Here is a 17,109-nt window from a genome sequence, read left to right on the forward strand (position 1 = left end):
CTTACACCTGACAGCTGAGAATTGGTTCTCATTAACCCCAGGCACTGTACTGCATCAACAAATCTGTATTGTCTATAGTAATCTGAACTGTCTCTTTTCTTCAAGCTGTGCTAAAAATACAGAGCTTGTGGATTCCAATAGCAAATTTCACTAGGAAAATGGCAGATTATCAAAATTAATTAGTTCAAAGCATACTACAGAGAAAAACACTAACACTCACAATTGTTATTTTGAGGATTTATTTATATGTCAAGTATGTATTTCATGAAGTTAGTACAGAGAACATCTCACCTGTCACTGAATATACCTTGAGAAAACAATAAAAAAGGTAAAAAGTGAAGACCCTGCAGGTGTAAGATGACATGACTGAAGAAGAATTTATTAGAAACGAGAGAGATAAGGAGCCATAACCCAAACGTCGTAGGTTTGAAATAAAGCATAAAAAGAAATAGGGAAAAAAAATAAAAGTACAATCTCATCTCTCTCTGAAAAATAAAGTGTGTTGTGGAGGTGAAGGCAAAGTTCTTATGAGCTCTTATAAACATCCAAAGCCAGCTGGACATACTTAAGAAATATACTCTCATTATATATATATATATATATATATATATATACTCTTACATTAATGATAGGTTTATGTTAATGATACATTTATTATTGCATATCTTGTCAGCGTTTTATATTCCTGCTGTTGCTTCTAGTGTTTTAATCCTATATTCTGCTTCAAAATTGTTTGATTTGTTTTAAAAAGTAACAATGAAGAACATATTTTCTTCTTTTCCTCCACAAACATAGCTCTCTAAAGAGATACTGGCCTAATCCCCAGAAGTAACACTACAGCCCTAGACTAATAAATCTAATCTAATTAATAAGCTTGTTTGTATCACTGTAGTAGTGTTGATTTCCTTTTAATATCCCTCTGTACAGAGAATTCACAGTCATTGCTTTCAGCACTCAGGTTTTCCCTGTTTTGACTGCTGAATTTGAAACATAAATACATAAATACTTAAAGGAGACCCTCCCCCATCCCCCTCCATTCAAAATTTGAGATTGCAATAGATTATTGTTTGATTCAACTTTACACTTCTGGATACCGTGTAAGTGAGAAAACCTGGTTTTCCAAAATATAATTTAGAAAAAATATCTAAAATTTTACATTAAAAAAAAAATATCTTCTGTTTTATAGAGAAACAGTTGCTCATAATCATAGTGTCATAACATTAACAATCTTGAGTTTCACCTAAATCCTAAAACATCATTGTGCTTTACATCATCTCATGTCTTTTTCCCTTTTTCTGTTTGTGTACTTACAAGTTCTTAAAATATTTTTGAATTTTATCTCTTCAGAATATGTATAATGTATTCCTTCCCACAGTAAAATAAATGAACTGGACAACAAAAGGGTATATGAAATCACTGAAGAGATTATATCCTAAAATAAATCAGAATATTTTAAGAATAAAGTAATGAATCCATTTCATTATTTCTTGCAGTGAGAACAGCAATCTGAGCACTGGGAAGTTCAGAATGTAATGCGTCATGGACTTCCATATAGAGAGCAGAAAAGCAATTTTAATAAATAGGCAGATCATATAAAAATGATTTGTATCAATATCTATCAGTCTGAACTCTGACAGTACTGCACCCACTGTTTCCCCCAAAGTAGGCAATAATGAAAAAATGTCTCTTCCATTTATGCATTAATTTCAGGACTGATTGCACCTAACCACATTGAATCTGTCCACATCCTTTTCAAGCATGGCAACTAATGATCACAATTCCTGTCATGTAGATCAGTGCTTCAACATCCGGTTGGAAATTGTCAACTCTGCATACTACAAATCTATGTTCTGTCAATAATACAAATGGATAAGTAGGTAGGTGCCATTTCAGAACTCCTCTCATACTGCTTTAAGTTGTGCTGAGCCATTTTGTCAAATAATGCTCAAAAATATTTTTACCTAAGCTCAAAAATGTTTGCCTGCCTTTTCTTTTTAATGCATGCTATTACATTCATTCATTATAATTTGTCTGCCTTATCTTGATTAAATTCAAAATTCTAATCCTGATCTCTGTGTATCTAACTAAGGAGACATTTTCTTTTAAAAAATACCTATTCAGTCCGATTTTGTACTTTTCATCATGGTGCAACCTTTAGGTATGATATCCAAAACTAAAACACTGTGAAAACTTTAAAGTTATTTTCTGTCCTAGACTTTCAACAACTCATACATAGGGAATGTCTTATGGATCTTCAGATCAAATGTAAACATTTATGTATTTATTTCTCTTGCTTCCTTCATTAATGACTTCTTCTTAATTCTAAAACATAATGATGAGCACAAAGAAAATATAAAAACAAGAAAAAAGACATACACAAGGAGTAAATGCATGGAAGAAAAATGACAGTTGCAGAATAATCTGCACTTTAATTATTATGCAGTAGTTAAATGTTACAATGAAATAAAAGATAATAAATTGCATAGTGTTAATCATGTCAAATAAGGGACACTGCAGGCAATCTAGAAAAGGTCAATGATGATTTACTTACTGGAGTAAAAGTATACTTGGAAAGAGAATGCTAGCTTTTCTGAAGAAATCCACATTCAAAAATTTAGAGAAGGAGAATAAATGCTGTCAAATTAAACAAGGAGAGTACTTACAAACTAGGAATGGCAAAGGGATAATCACGCTGACATCAAAACATGTTCATAAAATAACATCTGCTGTTAAAAAGTATAGAGTTTTGTTAGTCATGAATATTTTGACAGATATGCCACACAGGTTTCACCTCTCCTCCAAATTTTCTTTTTATTAACCCAAAAGAACAAATGCAATAGAGACATTTTGGTAGTATAGTAAATGCATGTATACATGCGTAAATATTTTGAGATATATATATGCACTCAGAGTATTGTTGATGGTTAGTGTATGTGGTCTGACAGTTTGAATCTTTTATAACTTGTTTAATTTGTTAATCTCCTAGTTCAGATTTTAAGATATCCCCCATAGTAAACTTCCATTGGATTTCTATTTCCAAAAGACATGGAAATCTGCTGTAGCTGCTTAAAAGATGTTGATCTAAGCCTCATAACCACAGTGTGAAAAAAGTGTGATTTCAGGTCTTGGATTTTTTTTTTTGTGCAGAGAAGAGATGTTTGTAAATTTATTATTTTTTTTTTCTGAAAAAAAAAAAAAGTTCTCATTTCTATGCATTTCAATTTGCTGTATGTTTTGCTTCAGGCTATATCAGTGGAACCCATTGCAAAAACTGTTTAATAAACAGAACTCAACACTAATCCATAAACATATATAAAGAAATATATATATATATATATATATACACTTTCACTTTGTCGTTTTGAAGTCTGTGTTGTGTTCACCTTATCCAGCAGCCAGACACCCATTTTTGCCTCTTGCTCATTCCCATCCCTGACAGGATGGGCACAAAATAGAAGGAAAGCAAGACTCATGAATCAAGATAATGACAGCTTGATAGGGAAAGCAAACATTGCACACACAAACAAAGCAAAAAGAGGAACTAATTTGGTGCTTCCCATCAGCAGGCAGATGTTCAGACTTTTCCTGGCATTCAGGACCTTAGTGTAACAGTTGCTTGCAAAAACAAATGCCATAACTACAAACCTCCCCCTCCCCCCCTTTCTACTCCTTTCTCTGAGCTTTTTATTGCTGAGCATGACATCATATGGTATAGAATATCCCTTTAATCACTTTGGGTCAGCTGTCTCAGCTATGTCTCCTCCCAGATTCTTGCCCACCTGCTACATACTGATTTTGGTGGAGCATGGAGTGGAGAGAGAAAGCTTTAATGTTATACAAGCACTGCTCAGCAATAGACAGGCACTGGTGTATTATCTACACTGTTTTAACCTCAAATACTAAGCACAACACCAAATGAAGAAAGTTAACTCCATTGTAGCCAAAACCAGTTCAAAGTCTCATTTCATAGTTGCAGATATGTGGAAAGAGACAAGTTATATATTGCCCCCATCTTTCAAACCATTACCTTTACCTTTTGCACGAAGAGAAAAATATTAGACTATAGATCAACAGTAAACCGAATACTGCTTAATACTGATAATACTGCAGCATGGAACAGTTGCCAACTCTAGTCAGTTTAAAGTAAACTTCAGCTGGTGACGGTAAGCAGAAAAGAACCAGAGAGTATGGGAGAAGAAAGTGTACTGCTGAATTTGGTCAGGGGTAATGGGACAACGTTATCAGGCCTTACTGTCTAAATGACCTCCTATCTCTAAACAGCAGATAAAACCAATAGAACTATAGCTACATAAATAAATATATACTTTGTATTAATATATTAACAATATAAATTAAATTTAAAATTGTTTCATGTGTGGAGAACTGTCTTTAACAGTACCATGGCTTTGCAGAACATCATAAAAAGTGGGTGGTCTTTGCATGTTTGTATAAAAGGATAACAAAAGTACTTTTCAGTAAGCCTTCATCATAAATTTTGGAACTATTTTTTTTACGCCATTTGAAGTAATACTATCATGTCTGTTTGAGTTACGTAGCCTTTCAAAAATATTTTCTTATCATTTATGTTTAACGCATTTCTATCTGATTCTGGAAAGACTGTAGAACAAACAGTTGGAGCAACTGACGTTGTGATGACTACATAAGAATGAGCACTATACAGTAGGGAATAAAACTCCAGGATCACTTCTGGAATCATGATTCTAGAGTCACACCTGTAAAATCTCAGTTTTGCAATGACATAATAGCTCCCTTACATATTTTAATGCCAAAACGGGTAGGAAAATACAAGCACTGAAATTTCCAAGCAAATCAGGAATTCATTATCTTCTATCACATATGCCTACTATAATACAAAACCATGGTAATTCCATCTCTTACAGCCAAGCCACACAGCTTAGTGGAGAACTAGTATCCCAGAATAAACTACAATAACAAAGTAGTTTGAGCAGTACAGGAAAATGATTATAAGATTAATCATTAAGATTGTATTACAACATAGATTTATACTTTACTCTTACTCTGTGGCAAAATATAATTATTCTCTCCCAAATCCCAGCTAAAGATGCTGGGGTTGTATTTAAAAAAAATATATTTATTTATTTTTAAGAATAACAAATAAGTAAATAAGTCAAGGCAGTCATCATGGCATTTTTAAACAGACCATGTATTAGTATATAAATCAAGTTGATTTTATCGCTGTTTAGACTATTTGTAACAATAAACATGTTGCAAGATAATAAAAGGAATAAAAAATATAGATTGAATACAAAATTTTTAAAAAGAGAACAAAAAATATTACAAGAATATCAGAATGTCATTGGAAAGTGTTATTAGATGTTATTTGCAAAAGGTTTCTGTGATTCCGTTTAGCAATTGTAAATATTTTTCTTTAATAATGTACACACATTCCCAGAGAAAAAGTAGTAAAATGAATCCTTTAAAAAGAGGCTGGGCTTTTGTAAATACGAGTATAGTAAATTATTCTGCTCATGGTTCCTTACTTTCTTTAACATTCAAGTAACTTGAAACAGATCAGGTAGCTTACCTTCTTCCTCTGAAAGTGATTAAAGATAAATACAAATTATGCTCTATAAACTGTCACACAAACAAAAGAATAGAAACAAGATTTTCAATAAAAGAAAGAAGAAGAAAGCTTTTCTATTATCAGTGTTATGTCAAATATACATAGTAATTTCCTCTAATGTAAAAGAGTCAACAGTAGTAAACTTTTTCCACTCACTTAATATAAAGGCTGTGTAGAAATTTAGCTATAGTTTGGAAATTGGAAGGCCTCTGGATTATTATTTTTTTAGTGTGTGTGTTTGTGTGTCTGAGTGTGATGTGTGCACTGATTTCTGTCATGGGAATGGAGTATACAGCCAGTTGATTCATTACCATACCGAAGACAATGGTTGGGCATTCTCATGCTTAGAAGCACAAAAGAAGAGATAAAGTTTGTATGTGCACTGCGAGGAGCTGAGTTTGAGAAAAAAATTAACAAAAACTATGTTAATGTGCAGAAATTCAAGAATCTTTGCTTACTACAGAAAAACGGACATTCCATCCCTCACCGAGATGGTGAGTGAAGCAAGTGGTGAAGCATTATTTTCTTTGCACAGATGTGAGACATCAGACAAACAACAAATTTTCATGAAGTAGAACCAGAGAATTCATAACATTATTTTTTAGGTTAATCAACATTACGGTTAAATGAATCTCTAGTGTAGTACTGGAAGATAATTTGTTAAATTTTAAATGAAATTGTTTGGGTTCCAGTCACAGAATAGCTGTTGAAATACAAAGTACAATGAAAGGGCTTCCCCTCTTCCCTTTGCTGGGGTATAATTTACAGCTGTTATTAAACTGAAAATGTTCTGTCTAGGCTGCTGTTGGAAATGCAGTAATCAAGTTTAAATTTAACTCATCTGCCTATACTACACTGTACACTGCCATATCTTCAGACACCTTATCAAATATCTAGCACAGTGCACATCCACAGCAGACCTACTGAAGAGCAGAAGAACTTCAATTAAGGAAAGAATTGGAGAGAAACTACTGTATTGATGGAAGGAAACAGAATGGAGAAATTTAGTTGATTAAAGATGTTGAAGAAAGGACAAATGTTCACTGCAAATCTGTAAATAAACTATTGGTATAGGGTGATAAATGATAATTAAATATATCTATATTGATGGACTTTTAAGAACTATGTAACAGCTCTTGTTAATAGTAATTTAGAAGTAGGGAGACAGCCAAGTCCTCAGTGAGACCAATTGCTCCAGAAAACAGTCTGTGTAAGTGAAGAAATCTTACAGTTCATAGACCTACCCATCATAAAATTTTGAATTGACTTTGAAGTCTGAATTTTGCCTACTAAACTTGACAAAATCGTGAATGGTTCAAGAAAGGTCCATTTCTATCCCCACTTTTATATTTTCTTTTAATGTGGAAGACTACAAGAATGATGAAGACATACACAATACATAGAAAATTAGAGCAAACTTCTTAACACCTCTCTCATGATGCTCTGTGCTGACAGCAGGCATGCCCTTACCCCTCAGAGTCATTTCATTCTGATATACTAAGCTGAGTGATGGGAGGGAGACAGAATTTACTGGAAAAGCTGGAACCACTGGAAATCTGAAACTAAATAATCAAATGATAGAAAACCTCAAAAGCTATTTTAGAAGAGAAATATGAGAAAGGAACTTGCTTTTTATATTACACAGTTTATATCTGATACAGTCAGTAGTGATATTTAAGCTTTTTAAATATTTCAGTTTGTAACTATATAACTATGCAATCTTGTCTATGGAAAAGATTATACAGTGCTGTATGATGAAACAAAATATTACTTTATCAAGATATATTTTGTAGTTACATCCCCACAAAATGTTTTGCCTTTTTAAATCCTGAATACTCATTTCCAAAGGATTTCAAAATTCTTAGTGTTTTGTATATACTGTCTTTTGACTGGCCCTATGTGTTTTGCAGCCTTACTGATATGAAACTCATGAAACTCGACCTTTCAATCTTCAAATATTTGAAGAAAAGAATGGGCTCATCACATGCAGCAAATCTTGTGGCCATTATCTGCTCTTCTAGTAGGAAGTTCATTTACTATTTTCTTAACGAATAAAGAAAAAAAAAAAAGGTTCTGTATACTGAAATACTCATGATGCCTGTAATTCCTGAACTCATATCTAAAGTCGACAATTTCCTTTGCATATCTAAACATGCTTTAATATGTGATGTTTCCTTCCATTCTGCAGTTTAATTAAAAGATGAATCTTAGTAATTTCAATATATCTTCAACATCAAATGTAAACACAGATGGACGTGTATTCAACAGCACAGTTATGTTAACACTGTATGTACACATATACATAATTATTTTGATTTCTCTTTTTTAAGATGTTATCCTAACCCTATCCTGAATGCTCTGAGCTAAAGAAGCTTCAGTTTCTTTCTCTATCATCAAACATTTCTAGAAATAACATTTTGTCAGGGTTGAATATTCTCCCATCCTCTACACTTCCCCATCCGCAAACATGACCTAATATTCTCCCCTAAAATAAAAGCCCAAAACAGGAAAGACTTTGTCAGACTTACTGTATATTTTATTGGGAAATGCCTTTAAGGAAAGGAAATGAAAAATCAGGTATATGGATAATACATTTGAACATTTATGGCTTTTTTTCCTGCTGTCAAACATTAACTGGCTGCCATTTGTATGTATATTTAATATAGATGATAAAAAGTGAAGTGGAAAATTTATGTTTCAATTATTTTATTTTCACAATGGTTGTGGATCTGCACCAGCAGCTGTAACACCACCCGAGTGTGATCTTTACTAAAGGTATTAGTAAAGTGTAACAGAAATGATTTCCAAATACTGCCACTGAGCTTAAAAAGGGGGAAGAAAGTACTGCCCTACATGGTATACCCCTGAGTTTTCCAAGATGTAAGGTATCACTTATTTCAAAGTAGTTTTTCTAGCTCTAACACGACTTTTCACATATGAACAAGCCATGTACCATGAATATCATGTACCATAATATTGCCTATAAATTAATACCACTTTATTGTATGGTTACACCATGTGGTGCAAAGAAAACTTAGCATGCCTAAGATATTTCTTCAGTACTAGTTAACCTACTATATAAGAGTCATGAACTGATGTATTATGAAGGACAGCAGATATTCTAAATCACAATTTACATAAGCATAAATCCTTATGAAGCAAGGAAATCGCATGTCCCTCACCATAGATTTCTTTAAATTAATTTGGAAAAGAGAAGAGTTCTTGTGGGAGGAAAAAAAAAAAAGAAAAAAATAATTAAAAAAAAACTTTTTTAACAAAAAGAGTAATATAGTAATATATAAAGGATTTTAAATATGGGAAGTAAAATGTTGTATAACTAGGACTGGCAAAGCAGCAACAGACACACAAATACTCAGAATCTTCATGCAGGTTACTGCAATGTAATATGTATCATGTGGGTGCCTTGGATGTCTCCTGAGAGGATACCAAATTAAGAATGAATTATTCACTGGCATGCATTTTGGAGAATGATCACACATGACTTACAGGCAATACCCCTGATTAAAGCATAACGAAGAAAAATGAAAGGAGGAGACTTCATAGACATGACTCAGAGTCATTGGACTCATTGGTTGAAACTCCTGTGTTTTGGGGACTTTCTTTTCTTATATTCACTCAGAAGTGGCTTTATTACTCCCTAATTTCCAACAATATTAGGGACACAATGAAGCAAATGGGGACAATGTAGCCTTAGTTCTATTTTCTATAGATATTAATATCATCCTGACTTGAATACACTTCAACCAAAAGCCAGTTTACCAGGGAAACTGAGAAATACTATACTTTCCTTTTAAAAGATAAAACTGTACTGAAAAAAATGAGGTATACAATAGCTACAACATTTAGATATTTAAAATGTACGGTCCTGTAACAACAGATTATAATATAATAGATACCGATACAGGAACAGTAAAGAGCAACAAGGAAACAACTGAACTTGTTTTATTAGGTATTGTCTTATTCTGTATTACAGTAATATATAAATCAACACCCTGTGTTTTTTTCACTCTGAAAACTTAGTTCTTTATTTGACCTTTTTCACTTACAAAATAGTTTTTACCACAGTAGTTGCTAACAGCCACTCCACTATATATACTATATCTATTCTGCTCTTGTGAGACACCACCTGGAGTGCTGCATTCAGCTCTGGGGCCCCCAGGACAAGAAGGACATGGACTGTTAGAGTGGGTCCAGAAGAGGGCCATGAGGATGACCAGGGGGCTATATCACCTCTCCTATGAAGAGAGGCTGAGGGAGTTGGGGTTGTTCAGCCTGGAGAAGACTTCAGGAACATCTTATAGCAGCCTTCCAATACCTAAAGGGGGCCTACAGGAAACCTGGGGAGGGACTCTTTGTCAGGGAGAGTAGTGATAGGACAAGGAGTAATGCCTTTAAACTAAAAGAGGGGAGATTTCAATTAGATATAAAGAAGAAATTATTTGCTCTGAGGGTGGTGAGGCACTGGCACAGGTTGCCTGGAGAAGCTGTGGATGCCCCATCCTTGGAAGTGTTCAAGCCCAGGTTGAACAAGGCCCTGAGCAACCTGTTGTAGTGGGAGATGTCCCTGCCCATGGCGGGGGGGGTAGTAACTAGGTGATCTTTAAGGTCCCTTCCAACTCAAACCATTCTATGCATTGGACCTGTTGTCTTATGCTTAGTAATCTATCCTTTAACTTTCAAAAATTATAAATAATACAGCTATAGATAAATAATATTAACAAAAAATGTTAATTAAAAATGTTCATTAATTTTATTTTGGATATTAATTTAAGACACATGAGTAGGAATTGTTTACAAAACTAAAAGGTAATTATTATTTCTATAAAATTAATGTTGACCAGTTCATATTTTTGAGGTACAAACATGCCCCACCCCCTTTTTTTTTTTTAATTTTAGAAGTCTACCTGCATATAAATGTACTGATGGCAATGATGTGTGTGCAAACATGTATTTGCAAATATACATACAAACACAAAAAGTATCTGAAAACAGAAAATCTAACAAACATGAAAGAACGGGAAGCAATTTTCATAGGATATAATTTTTAATATAAAAATATAGTGTTATATGTAATTTGTTCAACAGCATTATATAGCTGCCCAGCCCCAACTCCCCCCCCCCCCCTCAAAAAATAGAAAAAGAAATATAGAAAAGAAATTACTGAAAACAAAAGAGCAAAAGTAACAACCTGTAACAGACATGTTACTCTAATCTCAGTACCTTGAAAAGTTATGGAGAAGATTATCCCAGGTCCTACTGAAAGGTATTTAAAAACACAGCTACTATTAGGCATAGTCAGCATAGGTTCATAAAGAGAAAGTGCTTGCCTTATAGTTTGATCTCCTTCTATGATAAGGTCACCCGCTTCATGGATGAAGAGAAGGTGGTGGATGTAATCTTTCTGGATTTTAATAAGGCCTTTGATGCCATCCTTCACAATATCCTTCTAGATAAATTGTCCAACAGTGAGATGAAAAGGTACACAATACACTGGGTGATGAACTGGATCAATGGTAGAACTCAAAGGTTTGTAGTGAATGGGGCTACACCTGACTGGCTGCTGGTCACCAGCAGCATTCCTCAGGGCTCAATAATAGGGACAGTTCTGCTTAACATTTTTGTTGATGATCTCTATGCTGACCTGAGTTGAATATATCATGCAAGTTCATTGACAACACTAAACTGGGAAGTGATGTTGACTCCCCGGAGGGACAAGAGGCCTTGCAGTAGATTGTAGATAGATTGGAGCACTGGGCGATCAGCAATGGAATGAAGTTCAACAAAGGAAAAGGTTCTGCATCTGGGATAGTGCAATGCTGGACACAGGTACACACTGGGAGATGAGTGGCTGGAGAACGGCTCGGTAGAAAGGGAACTGGGTGTACTGGTTGACAGCAGGCTCAACATGAGCCAGCAGCATGCCCTGGCAGCCAATAGGGCAAATGACATTTTGGAATGCATTAACACAGCATGATCAGCCAAAGGTCAAAAGAAGTGATTCTTCCATTATATGTACTGTTGGTGCATCCTCACCTTGAATATTGTGTGGAATTCTGGGCTTCATAACATAAAAAGGATGTTGAAAGAGTCCAGAGGAGGGCAACTAAGCTGGCAAAAGGGCTGGAAGCTATGTCCTTTGAAGAGAGGCTGAGGACACTTGGGTTTTCTAGTCTAGAGAAAAAAAAAGGCTGAGAGGTGACCTCACTGCTCTCTTCAGCTTCCAGAGGAGGGGAAGTAGAAGGAGGTGTCGGTCTCTCCTCCCTGGTAAATGAGAACAGGTTGTGCAGGAATGGCACAAAGCTGTGCCAGTGTAGATTCAGGCTGGACATTTGGAAAAAGTTCTTTACTGTGAAGGTGGTCAAACACTGGAACAAGTTTCATAGGGATGGTGATGCCCCACTCCTCTCAGTGTTCAAGAGGCATTTGGATTATGTTCTCAACGGTATGCTTGAACTTTCATTTAGCCCTGAAGTGGTCAGGCAGTTGGACTCAATAATCTTTACAAGTCCCTTCAAGTAAATTGTTCTATTCTAACAAAAGCATGCACAGTATCTTGGGCTTAGGATAATAGTGATTGCAATCACAGAAATATAGATATATTTTATCTTGCCAAGGTAAAACATACCTAAGAGTTTTTGAAGTGCTTTTGAAAAAAAAAATCTAGATCATTTCTGTAGTGTTTAGTCTTGGCAACCTTGAAAGCTTCTTAAACAGTACAGATTAATTCTCTGCTAATACTTTTTATTTTTTAACAAGTGATTCAAACAGTTCAGGGAGGGCAGTTACTTATCTGTTCCAACCAAAATATCAGAACAACTCATATCATAAATTCACAGTAATTTCCATTAATTGTAGATACAGAGAAAAAATGTGCATTATTATAATTATCAAAGTTACTGTGAACTTACTTTAAACACATCTTGTCAAACCATCTGCTGTATCAGTTTTATGAGATTCCAAATGCTATTGATAAAGATGACATCATAAAATACTTTTGATATATATTAGGCTTCATATTACGTGCAGAGTAAAATGATAAAATGATACAGAGTCAGCATGGTATATATTTTCAAAAGATAGTTTTACTAAATATTGGGGCAACCTATGAAGGGTTGTCATGAATTCTCTAACACTGGATCAAGAATGTATTACAAAATATATGATCCATTTTAATATGCTACATTTCAATCACATTTAGTCAGACACAATGTACCACTTCATTCAGTGAAGTCCCATGGCCTGCATTGTGCCACATATAAGACTTGATTACAGTGTTTCTTCTGGCTTTATAACGTATGATACATTAATATCTGGAGAATTAAGCAGTTTTATCTGCTGTATGTCAGATATTTTTATGTCCAGTAGTTAAAGACTTATGTGACTGCATTAAAGCAGCTTAGAATGTTACCATAGTTCAATGTAAAAATCTTTCTAATTAATTCTTTATATAAGATAATATAGTTTTCAGAAAGATGAAACCTTCAGTGTACCTTCCAAGTTACTTAACTTCAGAAAATGGGAACTGACTGATACAGAATCTTAATGGAACCAGTTGCTCCCAGTAGTAATTTGCCTCTATCAGGCAGAAAATCAATATTCATAAAGCAATTTGTGTTCTGATACATTGATAATCCTAGCTTCATCATGAGTAACTATTTCAATTGGTTGATTAGAATTTCATTGTGTATTTATCTTTACATTAAATCTTTCTATAATCTCAAATCATTTTTTTTTATTTTACTTTTTTAAAGCACTTATTCAAGCAATTGATTAGGAACTTACTGCATTTTTATATATATACCCTAATTATATTATATGTTACAAATATTGGAAATGCAAAACATTTATCATAAAACTGAAGTGAAAAATTTCATCCAAAATTTGTGTAGCATTTCTTGAACTAATATTTCCAGAGAACTTCTATACAATAAATCCTTGACAAATTACAACTCCCTTTTAAATATTTTTAACTGAATATTTATTATTTTTTCAATATAAGCACTTTGCCATCATACAGCCTATGGGCGATAACATATTTCTATACAGTAAACTTTATTATACTGTGCATAGGCTCAGTCAAGCTCCAAAATTTAAACACCACTATAGTGAAATAATGTAGTAGAGAACCCATCTTTTGATGCCCTTCTAGTAACAATAGAGTGGAAAAAGTGTATTGTCAATTACTAATTCTTTTGATTTTCTCACTTTCAAATCTATTCACATTTTCTTATCCTTCTTTTTCTAGGGGGAAAAAAATAAAAATAAAAATAAATAAAAATAAAAATAAAAATAAAACACCTTAACTATAAATAATAAAACAAATGGTAATGGTTAAGAAAGTAAGGGCTCTAGTACTCAGACTCAGGAAAGACAAACACGTTATTTTAACCTGTCTTTCTCTTTCTCTCTGCCATTACTCATTCCCATCTAGCTCATTGTCTTTATATACTGGATATTGCTTAGAGCAATGACCAGTATTTAAGCTTGTAAAATATCTAGTACACTTATTACAAAAATAGATAAATAAATAAAATAATTTTGTAGCATATAATGAATTACTGTAAAAATGCTAACTTATCAGAACTAATTCTTCTCACCTAAATTTGGATGTCTGCATTTAGATAACTGTGTGTGACTGTATACCTACACTTCCATTATCTCAAGTTGAGAGCTGGTCATGCGGTCATCTGGAGAGATTTTCTGCTCATCTGAAAACTTTAATACTTGTTTCACTGTATATTTATTCATAGAATCATAGAATCACAGAATGGTTTGGGTTGGAAGGGGCCTAGTTCTTACCCCCCCCCCCACCATGGTCAGGGACACCTCCCACTGCACGAGGTTGCTCAGGGCCTGCTCCAACCTGGGCTTGAACACTTCCAGGGATGGGGCATCCACAGCTTCTCTGGGCAACCTGTTCCAGTGCATCACCATGCTCAGAGCAAATAATTTCTTCCTAATATCTAATTAAAATCTCCCCTCTTTTAGTTTAAAGACATTACTCCTTGCATCACTACACTCCCTGACAGAGTCCCTCTCCACTTTCTTGTAGGCTTCCTTTAGGTACTGGAAGGTATTCATCCCTTGATTCTACCCACTGAATTGATTAAGTTGCTGATGACAGTAATGGGAACTTAGACACTTCAAATATTCCCATCCTAGAGACAAATACTCCCAGACTAGAGACACCTCAAGTTTGACAAAATGAATCCCACTCACAATATTGAAAAAAGAAAGAATGCTGTTTTATATTAATGTTAGTAGATATTTTAAGCAATATTTCTCAAGTTTGTGCTGAAAATGAATTTTGCAGATGTTATTTAAATAACATTGGAAAAATCCTCTAAGAACATTCACTTATATTACTTCAAACACTAAGTTTCCATTTCACATGTTGTACAAAGGCTATTACCTGAGTACTGGGGCATTTTATGAGTTTTTCTACTGCAGCATAGTCCTTTTTCTTTTAAGTCCTGTTTTAGTCCTGTTCTTTTAAGGGCTCCTCCTTTACGTAGCAGTGTTTTTCCTGTGTCTGGCCCATCTCTTCTTCCAGTTTTGCTATGTGATTTTCATGGTTTGAAAAAATAAAACAAGTTAGATTATATGATATAATTTAGATGCTTTCATTCCTGCCAAATCTTTATTTCTTTTCCTAGAACTATCCTATTTAAAGAAACATTTTATTAAATTAATTGCTCCACTGATCTTAATCCTTTTCATCCTTGCTTATTAATTACAAGGATGCAAACTATGAGCAACTAAGCCACATTATTTTTTTTAAAAACTGTGTCAAGTTAAAAGTTAAAATAAATAAACGAACAAACAGAAGGATATTCATTTCTATAAATACATATGTAAGAGCAGGCAACTGAGAGAACTAGTTCTGTTGAACTTTATTTGGCCTTATCGACAAAAATGATTTTAAACCAAAGCTCCAGAGTGGGTAAACATGTTAGGCAAACTTTCAGTCCATATATACAGAGATTTACTATACAATACCTGGCTCCTGTGAATACATTTCCTTATTTGTTCTTTTGATTAACTTCTTCACATACTTCTATTCAAATGGTATCCATTTTTTGTCTTGATACCAAGGACAAGACAATTTACTATCCTGTAAATCTTTACATATAAAAATCCATTTTATACCCCAGAATACATAAAAAATACAAACACATAAAATTCTAGTATTAAAAATAAATAAATAAATAAATGCACACCCTTTGAAAATGTAAAATCTATTAATGTAAATTCTTTAAAATTTGTTTTAAAGACATTGGGGTACATTAAGGGACTGTAGAAGAAGAAACTCAAAGACAAGTAATTCAGTTCTAACTTACCGGCCCTATAATTCTCAGGAGTTTATGTTCATAATTTAGAAATAATTCCCAACTAAATAAATCCCTAAGCCCCAACTGTTCTATCTGACTCTGCTTAGCTTCTATAGCTTCTATATCAAAACAGTGTTTTGTCAGTTAAATATACAGGTAAAGGCATGCTATAACTCTTCAGAATTTGGGCTGGATTCTGTAAGGTTGCATATTAACACAGCTGAACTTCTGAATTTTCCCTGACATACTGTGTTCTCACTTCAGATTTTTGTCAGCTGTTTTTCTGACAAAGATTACTTCAAAATATTTTCCAAAATTACTTTTCCCCGAAGTGTGAAGGCTTACCAATTCCATAAGGTCAGCATCATATTTTTTATTCTGCCCAAGAAAAAAAAAAAAGAAAAAAGAAAAAAGAAAAAACAACAGCATAATTAGATAAAATATCACAATTCCTCTTCTTCTGGAAGAGATATAGCCTTCCAGTTGTTTTTCTTCTGGAAGAGATATAGCCTTCCAGTTTCTTGGACTATTTTAGTAATAAAGTGTCATACTCAGAGACCAGGCAGATACTGTGTTCCTTTTCTTACAGTGAGAAAATGAGCTGGTGGTTGGAGATAAACTTCTGTTAGGTGTACAAGTGAATATTTTTAATTGCTCTGTGGAGACTGATCAGTATATTTTATGATAAACTTGCTAAGATGTTATTTTCTTTCCTATATATTTCAGCTCACTGTTTGAAAATGTGGCTTTAAAACAAAGCTACAGAAAGCTATTTCTCTGCAAATAATTAATATCTGTTAAAAATATATATCAAAAGGAACAGTTGTCTATTGTATAACTCAGGTGAGTTATCTAACATTGTTCTAGTCATGTAGGTCTCGGAGTGTGTGTCATTTGTGCAAACTCAGGATTTCTTGACTACTTTACTGTATATCTTTATAAAACCTCACCTTCTTAGAATACTCAGATCCTCATTAGAGTACCATATTTATAAAAAACTTTGGGTTCATGGGAATAAGAGAATAATTGTGGGATCTATCTGGACATTTTTCAAGAAGTCATTATCCAGAAAACAAGTTTTTCATTACTCACTTTATTACTCACTTGGCAACTGCCTAGTAATTACCTTTCCAAAGAATGCAGGATTTTTAT

The 17,109-nt window shown here is 33.8% G+C and overlaps 1 long non-coding RNA gene across 1 annotated transcript in view; it reads right to left on the minus strand.

Moving 5' to 3' along the window:
* Positions 1-15,360, minus strand: part of LOC310893840 — a 34,361-nt gene extending 19,001 nt beyond the window's left edge. The window contains exon 1 of the long non-coding RNA XR_014579360.1: positions 15,039-15,360. This is a non-coding gene — a long non-coding RNA (uncharacterized lncRNA). The remainder of the gene's footprint in view (positions 1-15,038) is intronic.
* Between the last annotated feature and the right edge of the window lie 1,749 nt (positions 15,361-17,109).

Source organism: Anser anser (assembly GCF_964211835.1).
Source record: "Anser anser genome assembly, chromosome: 2".
NCBI classification, from domain to species: Eukaryota; Metazoa; Chordata; class Aves; order Anseriformes; family Anatidae; genus Anser; species Anser anser.